Source organism: Tamandua tetradactyla, chromosome 6, assembly GCF_023851605.1.
Source record: "Tamandua tetradactyla isolate mTamTet1 chromosome 6, mTamTet1.pri, whole genome shotgun sequence".
Taxonomy (NCBI): domain Eukaryota; kingdom Metazoa; phylum Chordata; class Mammalia; order Pilosa; family Myrmecophagidae; genus Tamandua; species Tamandua tetradactyla.
In genome coordinates, this window is record NC_135332.1 from 8,515,394 (window position 1) to 8,525,767 (window position 10,374).

Sequence of the window (10,374 nt, forward strand, 5' to 3'; positions counted from 1 at the left end):
GATTAAAGAAAATCCTCTTATTACAAATCGACAACGGTAAAAGGTAAAACATTTTTCACAACAGCGTGTACCACGTACTCAGGAGTAGATCTGGGTTTAATACAAATGACGTTAATTCCTAGTCATCTACGGCTACTTTGTTACTTCATGCGGATAAGGAATTAGGCTGAAATGCACTGATGATTGGTAGACTTCAGGACCAGTATCCTTAGTACATCACAGAATACATTTTGATACCCCAAAGAAGCAAGACTGGCAAGCAGGCGTTTTAAACGTAGCGAATCTACGGCTACAAAGTTCTACTCTTGATAGCATTTACCTTTTGGGGGAGTCTCCCAGTCTCCCAAGAGTCAAAGCAGGGAGCAGAACCAGCATAACATATCCACAGAGGTGCTATTGAGAAGGCCTTAAAGATTTACAGCAGAGTGGGGTCGAAGTCATGGCAGTTACTGGTTGCGTGTCCCTTGGCCGGCTGGCTGGCTCTCCTGCCATGTTCTGCTCTGTTGCTCAAACACTGAGTGGCTCTGCTTCCAACTAGAGGGTTGCAGGGCTGCAGCCTGTCAAAAGGAAGCAGATGGACAACAATCCCTCTGAGACAGGCAAAGCGGGACTCCAGCGGTCTTCGATGATGTCCCAACAGATGACTCCTTGACTGTTGGTGCTGCAGTGATAGATTCTGGTGCGAAAAGTAACCTTTGGTGGCTTCAATGGACAATCTGATGAAAATGTGATATCCAGAAAAAACGCACCACCCGCAGATACAAAACCTGGTGGACCAAGGACAGTCCATCTCCGTTCATAAATGTCCTCCCCGAGGGGCCCAGCACTGCAGTGAGGAGGAGAAGCGAGGGATGTTTCAGCTAGCTCCTTCTGAGTTCTTCCAGCTCCAGCAGATAGCTGAGCAGTGGTTTTGCTAGAGAGGTTGGTGTTTTGCTTCTACTGGGGAGCAGAAGGTTTTCTTGCTTCTTCTTCAGGCTGTGGAGTGGCTGGATCTCGCCCATCCACATCTGACCTCCCACTGCGGGTGCTGGGACTCTCATCATCCGACCTTTGCTTATCACTCGACATCTTGGTGAAGTTATTTCCTGGAAAACTCAGCCACCCGACCCGCCTGGCCCACACGCGCGCTGCTATGGTATGGGGGAGGGAGGGAGAAAAAAACCCTTCCTTAAGGAAACGGAGGCAGCCGAGGGTGGAGGGTGCATATGGAGGTTTTAATTCATATTAGCAAATTGTCCCCAGAAATGTTGTATCACTTTATATTTTCACTGGATTTGAATCAGAGTTCCTGTTTCCAAAGCAGTTCTTTTTTCTTTTTTCTTTTTTTTAACTTTGAATGAAAGAAGTTGTAGGTTTACAGAACAATCATGAATAAAATATAACAACCCATCATGCACTGGTGTGGACTATTTGTTACAATTGATGATAGAACATTTTTATAATTGTACTATTAATTAAAGTCTATGGTTTAACATAGGGCTCCTTGTGTAGTGTAGTTCCTTGGATTTCTTTTAAAAATTTTTGTTCTGTTACTACATATAAAATCTAACATTTCCCCTTTCAATCATATTCAGACATATATTTCAGTGCTGTTAATTGCATTCATAGTGCTGTGCTCCCACCACCACCACCCATTACCAAAACATTTCCATCATTCCAATGAAGAACCCTGTACATTTTAAGTCTTAACTTCCTGTTTCCTATCCCCATCCCATCTCTTGGTAATCTATATTCTAGATGCTAACTCTAAGAGTTTGTTTATTCTTATTATTCCAAAACAATGAGATCAGACAATATCTGTCCTTTGGAGTCTGGTTTATTTTACTCAACATGATGTTTTTAAGGATCATCCGTGCTGTCCCATGGGTCAGAACTTCGTTCCTATTTATAGCTGAATAATATTCCATTGTATGTATAAACCACACTTTATCCATTCATTGGTTGATGGACACTTGGGTTGCTTCCATCTTTTGGCAATTGTGAATAATACCACTATAAACATCGGTGTGCAAAGATGTGTTCCTGTCCCTATTTTCAATTCTTTTGGGTATAACATAGCGGGATTGCCAAGTCATAGGGTAGTTCTATGCTTAGCTTTCTGAGGAAACGCCAAACTGTTTTCCACAGCAGCTGCACATTTTACATTGCCATCAGCAATGAATGAGTGTTCCTATTTCTTCATGCCCTCTCCATCACTTGCTAGTTTCCATTTTTCTAATAGCAGACCTTCTAAAGGGTGTGAAATGGTATCTCGTGGAATTGATTTGCATTTCCTGATAGCTAATGATGTTGAGTGTCTTTTCATGTGTTTTCTGGTCAACTGTATATCTTCTTTGGAGCTCCATTTTTAATTGTATTTTTTGTTGTTGTTAAGTTGAAGGATTTGTTTATATATTCTGGATATTAATCCTGTATCAGTTATGTGGTTTCCAAATAATTTCTCCCATTGTGTAGGTTCTCATTTTACATTCTTAATAAAGTCCTTTGAGGAACAAAAGTTTTAAATTTTGATGTGGTCCCATTTACCTATTTTTTTTTGTTGTTGCTTGTGTATTGGATATAAAGTCTAAGTAATCATTGCCTATTGGACAAACTTCTGAAGGTGCTTCCCTACCGTTTTCTTCTAAGAGTTTGATAGTTCTAGCATTTATATTAAGGTCTTTGATCCATTTTGAGTTGATGTTTTGTATGTGGTATGAAGTAGGGGTTCTTCTTTTCCTCCTTCTCCTCTTCCTCCTCTTCCACTTCCTCCTTCTTCTTTTCCTCCTTCTCCTTCTTCTTTTGCAAATAGAGATCCAGTTTTCACAGCACCATTTGTTGATGACTTTCCTTTCTCAATTAAGTGGTCTTGTCCCTCTTGTCAAAAATAAGTTGGCCATAAATGTGAAGGTTGATTTCTGAGCTCTTGATTCTATTCTATTGGTGTATATATATGCCTGTGCTTGTACCAGTACCGTGTTGTTTTGATTAGTTTGGCTTTGTGAGTCCTCCAGCTTCATTCTTCTTTTTCTAGATGGCAGCAGCTGTTCGGGGCCCCTTACCCTTCCATATGAAATTTTTTTTTGGGGGGGGAGGGTACATGAACTGGGAATCGCACCCAGGTCTCCCGCATGGCAGGTGAGAATTCTATCACTGAAATCCATATGAATTTGCTGATTGGCTTTTCCATTTCTACAAAGGTTGTTGGAATTTTGATTGGGATTGCATTGAATCTATAAATTGCTTTAGGTAGTATTGACATCTTAATAATATTTAGTCTTCCAATCCATGAACAGGGAACATCCTTCCATTTATTTAGGTCTTCTTTAATTTCTTTTAGCAATGTTCTATAGTTCTCTGTGTAGAAATCCTTTACACACTTGGTTAGATTTATTCCTAGATATTTGACTATTTTAGTTGCTATTGAAAATGGAATTTTTTTTCTAGATTTCTTCTTCTGATTGTTCATTGCTTGTGTATAGAAACACTACTGATTTGGGGGTGTTGACCTCATACCCCACCACTTTGCTGAATTCATTTGTTAGTAGTAGAAGGTTTTTTTTTCTTCTTCTTCAGGTTTTTCTGTATATAGGATAATATCATCTGTCAATAGGGAAAGTTCTAGTTCTTCCTTTCCAATTTGGATTTCTTTTTCTTTTTCTTGCCATGTTTCTTTTTTTTTGTCTAACTGCACTGGCAAGAACTTCTGGTACCATGTTAAGTAATAGTAGAGACAATGGGAACCCTTCTCTTGTTCTTGATCTTCAAGGGAAAGCTTTCAGCCTTTCACCATTGAGTGAGATGTAAGCTGTGGGCTTTTCATATATGCCTTTTATCATATTGGGGAAGTTTTTTTCTATTCCTAGTGTTCTAAGTGTTTTTATCAAGAAAGAGTCCTATATTTTGTCAAATGCCTTTTCTGCATCAGTTGAGATGATTATTTTTTTCTTCATTCTGTTAATATGGTGTATTACATCAATTGATTTCTTTATGTTGAACCAACCTTGCATACCAGGGATAAATCCCACTTGATCATGGTGTATATTTCTTTTAATATGCTGTTGGTTTGGTTTCCTAACATTTTGTTGCGAATTTTTGTGTTTATATTCATAAGAGAAATTGGTCTGTAGTTTATTTTCTTGTGGTAAATTTATCTAGCTATGGTATGAGGGCAATGCTGGCCTTGTGGAATGTGTTAGGGAGTGTTCCCTCCTCTTCAATTTTTTGGAAGAGTTTGAGCACAATTGGAGTTAAGTCTTTTTAGAATGTATGAGAGATTCCCCTCTGAAGACATCTGGCCCTGGGCTTCCTTTGATAGGAGGTTTTTGATCACAAAATCTCTTTATTAGTAATTGGTTTGTTGAGATCTGTTTCTTCTTGAGTCAATGTAGGTAGTTTGTGTGTTTCCAAGGATTTGCCAATTTTGTTTAGGCTATCTAATTTATTGGCATACAGTTGTTCATAGTATCCTTTTATAGTCTGTTTTATTTCAGCATGCTCAGTAGTAAATAGCTCTTTTTATTTCTGATTTTTGTTATTTGTATGTTCTCTTTTTTTTCTTTGTCAGTCTAGCTAAAGGTTTGTAGATTTTATTGGTCTTTTCAAAGAAACAACTTTTGGTTTTGTTGATTCTCTCTATTGTTTTTTTATTTCCTATTTCATTTATCTCCACTTTAATCTTTGTTGTTTCCTTCCTCCAGCTTCCTTTGAGTTTAGTTTGCTTTTCTTTTTCTAGTTTTTCCAGTTTTGAGTTTAGATCTCTGATTTGAAGTCTTTCTTCTTTTTTAACATAAGTATTTAGAGTTATAGATTTCCCTCTCACCATTGCCTTCACTGTATCCCATAAAATATTGTATTTTAATTCACTTCAATTTTCTTAATTTCACTTCAGATTTCCTCTTTAACCCATTGGTTGTTTAAGAGAATGTTATTTAATTTCTGCATATTTGGTAATTTTCTATTTCTCCCTCTGGTTTTGATTTCTAGTTTCATTCCACTGTGGTCAGAGGAGACATACTGTATACCTCTAATGACCCAGCATATGGTCTATCCTGGAGAATGATCCATGTGTACTCAAGAAGAAAATGTCTTCTGTTTTTTGTTGGCTGCAGCGTCCTTCATATATCTGTTAGGTCTAGTTGGTTTAGCGTATCGTTCAAGTCCTGTACTACCTCACTAATCTTCTGACTAGATGTTCTATCCGTTATTGAGAGTGGTGCACTAACATCTTCTGCTGTTAATGTAGAATAGTCAATTTCTCCCTTCAAATCTGTCAATATTTGCTTCATAAATTTTGGGGCTCTGCTGTTAGGTGCATATGTATTTATAATTGTCATATCTTCCTGTTGAATGTCCGGTTTATCAGTATATAATGACCACTTTGTCCCTTGCAACTGTTTTATAGATAAAGTCTATTTTACCTGATATTTATATAGCCACCCCAGCTCTCTTTTGTTACTACTTGCATGGTATATATTTTTCCATCCTTTCACCCTCAACCTACTTGTTGCATCTTTGACATGGAAATGAATCTTGCAGGCATATGTAGTTGGGTCATGCTTTTTCATCCATTCTGCCAATCTTTGCCTTTTCACTGGTGACTTTGTTCCATTTACACTTAAAGTCACTCCTGATAATACATGCCTTTTTTTTTTTTTTTTTGCCATTTTGCTATTTAGCCTTTGCAAGTCTGATACCTTTTGTGTTCCTCACTTCTGTTAAAGCCTACCTTTATAGTCATTCGCTTTTTTGAGTTGTATCAAATTTGATTTCTATCTGGATGTATTTTTCATCTGTTTTCCTTATGGTTACTGTGTTAGGGTTCTCTAGAGAAACAGAACCAACAGGAGAGATCTGAAAATATGAGATATATAAAGGTGTCTCATGCAACAGAAGAGTCCAAAATCTGTAGGGCAGGCTGATACAGGGTTTGGACGAATTCCACAGGAGAGACTCGCTGGCTGAAGAAGCAAAAGAGTCTCCCTTCTTCCTTGAAAGCCTTCAACTGATTGGAGTATCTCGTTGTGGGAGGCACACCTTAGTTGATCACAGATGTAATCAGTCACAGATGCAATCGACTGACTGATGATTTAATCAACCAACCACAAAATATCCTTGCAGCAACAGTTAGGCCAGTGCTTGCCTGACCAGACAACTGGGCATGGTCATTTGGCCAAGTCGACCCCAGAACCTACCCAGCACAGTTATCATGGTGTTAAAATGTAATATTTTAAATATATAATAATCATATTTGGTTTCATATCAACTTAACTTCAACAGCATGCACACATACTTTTCCCATACCCCTCTATTCCACCACCATTTATTTTGTCCTGCAGACCCCTTACATCTTTGTACATTGTATGTCAAAAAACTAGACTTATTATTTTTTATGCATTTGCATTTTAGCACCTGTAGGAAGTAAGAAGTGGAGTTACATACCAAACAATAAAATACAATAATACTGGCATTTATAATTACCCCGATGGTTACCTTTTCCACAAATCTCAATTTCTTTATGCTGTTTTGAACCACCATCTTGTGTCCTTTCCTTTAAGCACTGCTTGTCGGGCAGATGTAGTGGAGTTCATCAGCTTTTGTTTATCTGAGGATGTCTTAATCGTTCCTCATTTTTGAAAGGGAGTTTCTCTGGATATAAAAGTCTTGGCTGGCTGTTGTTTTCCTTCAACTATCTGTCCGCTGCAGCCCTGAGGAAGTGCTGTGTCTTTAAATCTCCCCAGCCTCATCCACTGAGGGTTGAAACTATGGTTGCCCTCAAAACCTGTAACAAGGGACCCTAATTTGTTCATCAAGAGCCGTGATCAGCAGTCAGCAGTGCCCACACCTGTTCTTGGGGAAGAGGATTATGTCCCTTTCTTTCACTAGGAGCTACCCAGGGACTGCGTGGAAGCCTCCTACAAGAGTAGGGGATGGGTGCTGGTAGCCATTGTAAGGAGATAGCTATGTTCAGCTTTTTCTGTGATTTATCTGCCTCTTTCTCCTGCTCTTCCTTGGATGCTGTACAGTATTCTCTGGCCTCTAGTGTTTCCAAATAGTCATTTCAGACAGTTCCTCCCTGTCTAAGAGGTGTTTTGGTGGGAGGACTGAGTCCTGGAGATTCCTAGGCCACCATCTTGCTTGGAAGTCTCTCCCGTACTCTTGCCAACAATGAACATTTGCTTTTAATAGTTGTCAAATGTGAATAATGGAATTTTACTGTTATTTTAGTCTCCATTTATTTTATTAATCACAAGGCTATACTTTTTACATTTGTGTTTCTTCATTTGTAAATTCCCTATTCATGTCCATTGAAATTATTTTTTAAACTGGGATTTTCCATTCTTTTTGTTGTTGTTGCTGAATATTTGTTTTTGTTTGGTTTTTCATTTGTTTGTTTGTTTTCGGGAAGTGCATGGGCCAGGAATCAAACCCGAGTCTCCCGCATGGCGGGCAGTGATTCTACCACTGAACTACCCTCACAACCCCCATTCTTTTTTACTAATTGATTTTTAAGTGTTTTTTTTTTGTATTTATAGAAATCAAATTTATTGAAGAACTTTTCACATCTTAGAGCTCCACCTTACGTTTATGGTTATATAATTAGCATTCTTACTTAATATAGATGAAACCCACTGCTTTAAGGTTAAAACAATGACATTAGTTGCTTTCATTGAATAATATGCAGGAACTGTTAAAAGAGTAAATGGATGTGGACTTGGCAAAAATGTTGGTGAGAGAAGGTGAAAAGATGTACTGCCATAATCCTCGGTACCATGAATATTTAGACATCACACCCATTAATACGGTTCTAATTTGAAAAAGGAAATTTTGCGGATGTAATAAAGGTTACTAAGCAATGGACATGTGCCATTCAGAAAGGAATGAGAAAGAAATGTGAACAAGCTTGGGGGTACATTGATAATCATGAAAATATCAAACTGACCAACATACGCATAGACATTATCTAATAGCCCTTGTGGTAGAAATTCTTTGCAGACGGTGGTTTCTTTGCATCACGAGCAGTGATATTTACCATTCCCAAATATACTTGTTTATTCAACTAGTCATGTGCTATCTTTAGCCTGTGCCCTGTTGGGAGGCATATGTTTAGGATATCCAAAGATGGTGGACTTACGGGATGAAAGGGGACATCCTAGCGCTTACGGAGTGCCTGCTTTGACTTCTTAAGGGAGCGAGGGGATGGAAGGAGGGTGGCAGTGGTGTAGGTCATCACCCAATCCTGGGTTTCTGCATTGCACCTGCTCAGAAATATAATAAAGTTGTTTTCTTCATGGCCTATATTTAGAAGAAATATGATAAAAATACCTTAAGACAATCAAAGGATTTTCGTGGCAAGAAAGGGTCAGTATAAACCAGACAGTGCTCTTTATATATTAAGGCTATTAAGTTTATCATATATGTTGCAAATATTTTTCCATGGTACATTTTTAATTATACGTTTTTTTCTTTTTACATGTAGAATTGTTTGGTTTTAACATAGAGAAATTATACATTAAAAATGTAATTCATCTATCCCTTCTTACATTATATAATCTTAATATAGTTATGCTTAGAAATGCTTTCCCTACTTGAGCTTATAAAATTTTTTTTTCTTGTTCTCACCACATTAAAAAAATTATGTATTTCACCATTTCTTCTCTTTGTTTGGCTTTCCCAAGTGCCCCATTTTCTCATTTGGTGCCTGCCTCTAGGGTTATACAATCCTTTAAATTTATATAACAACAGAGATACCACTCCTTTGCAAATTGAACCAAACTCTTCAAAGGGAAACAGATAAAGAAAGATTGCTTCCTTATCAAAGCAACCACAAGGAAAGCTGGGCATCCCAAATCACTTCTATATCAAGTTCTATGGATTCCAGCTCTGGTTCAGTTGTAATTCTTCTACGGAAAGATGAGTAGATATTTCCCCTCTCTTCTCTCTCCCCCAGGAATGTTGTTCTTTAAAGGCAGCCAGAGAAGGAGTCTCAAACCGATATCTGGAGACTGATTGGTCCTCCCTGGAATCCCATTTTCCTCCTTTCCTCTCCCACTCCCGCCCTCCCACCATCCCCAGGCACTGCCAAACCACTCAGCCCCCGGCTGCCCGCTGCACCTTACATTCTCCATAGGGGCAGCAGAGGTGGGAGAAAGGGAGCCAGCATGCTTTGAGCACCACCTGCCAGACCTGCAAATACACATGGTGCTTCATTTCATGCTGACAACCACCCTATGAGCATGCCCGCACCACGCGGTTGGTGATGCCCAAGGCTGCTGATCCGTGGAAGTGCCCATGAGACTGGGACTAGGAAGTCATCAGATAGATGCATTCTAGTGAACGGTGTGAGCAGGAGATGAGGACTTGGAAAGAGAAAGAGGGGTGGGAGCGGATGTGGGGTCAAGGCAGGCTGGCCCTGAAGAGAAATGAACGTGCATAAAGGCAAATGCGAAGGACCCAGGTAAGTGTGAGCCATTAAAACTGCAGGAGTGAGAAAGTGCAGTTGGCAGTTTCCCAAACTAAGGCACAGAGAGGGTATCCTCTTCTTGACTGCCGCTCAGCATCTGCACTGAGGGCAGAGAGAGTGAAGAGGGTGGAGCAAAGTCCTCCCACCCCCCACCCCGCCACCCTATCCCGTGACCCGCGTGCACTTCAAGGACTCACTCCCAATCTCTCCAACCCCCCGAACACAAGGGAGCACAACCACCTCAGACAAACCAAGGGGCGGCCTGCTCGGAAGGGTGCCACGAGGAGTCGGTTTGGGAGCAGGGGGCTCAGGGTGTGTGGACACTGACAACGTGATGGATTTCCATTTCCAGTCAACTTTAAGCTGGTTTCCGTCCAGTGAAGGAAGGGAAAGGGGGAGGTCGTGCTTTACTGCCTGCCATCCTGTCGCCTTGGAGGGGTGCTGCGGGGCTGAGCTGCTGGTTTTTATATCCTGCTACACATCCCCTCCCCCCTCTCAAGTACTGGAAGGAGTTGGGGTACGAGGTGGGCTTTGGGGCACCCAGCACATCAGCCCTGCTCGGAGCTCTCTCCTTCCTCAATGGGGCAGCCAGGTTCTGCCTCTGGATCTTAGTAGCCCAAGAACCAGAGAGCTGAGCAGCCTCTTGTTCAACCTCAAAGAGTTTTTTGTTCTCTAGCCGAGGACCAAAAATTCAGGGCAGCTGCCTCTTGGCTCTTGATGCCTGCCTGGTGAGGAGGCTGCTGGGAGAATCTCTCAATGAGAGTAAAGGAGGTTTGCACCCAGATCACAAAGAGAAGCCAGTTCTTTTCTGTCTGAGAGCATCTCGGGCCACTTCCGGTTTTTAAAAATGAAGAGACAGAGCTTCAAGCTTGCTTTCGGTGCTCCCCAGCCAACAGCCTTGGGAAGTTTTAAAATGTACTGATGCCTAGGGC

General features: G+C 40.3%; 1 pseudogene; it reads right to left on the minus strand.

Moving 5' to 3' along the window:
* Positions 1-415: 415 nt before the first annotated feature.
* On the minus strand, positions 416-1,068 carry LOC143686555 (ubiquitin-conjugating enzyme E2 E3 pseudogene; annotated as a pseudogene).
* Between the last annotated feature and the right edge of the window lie 9,306 nt (positions 1,069-10,374).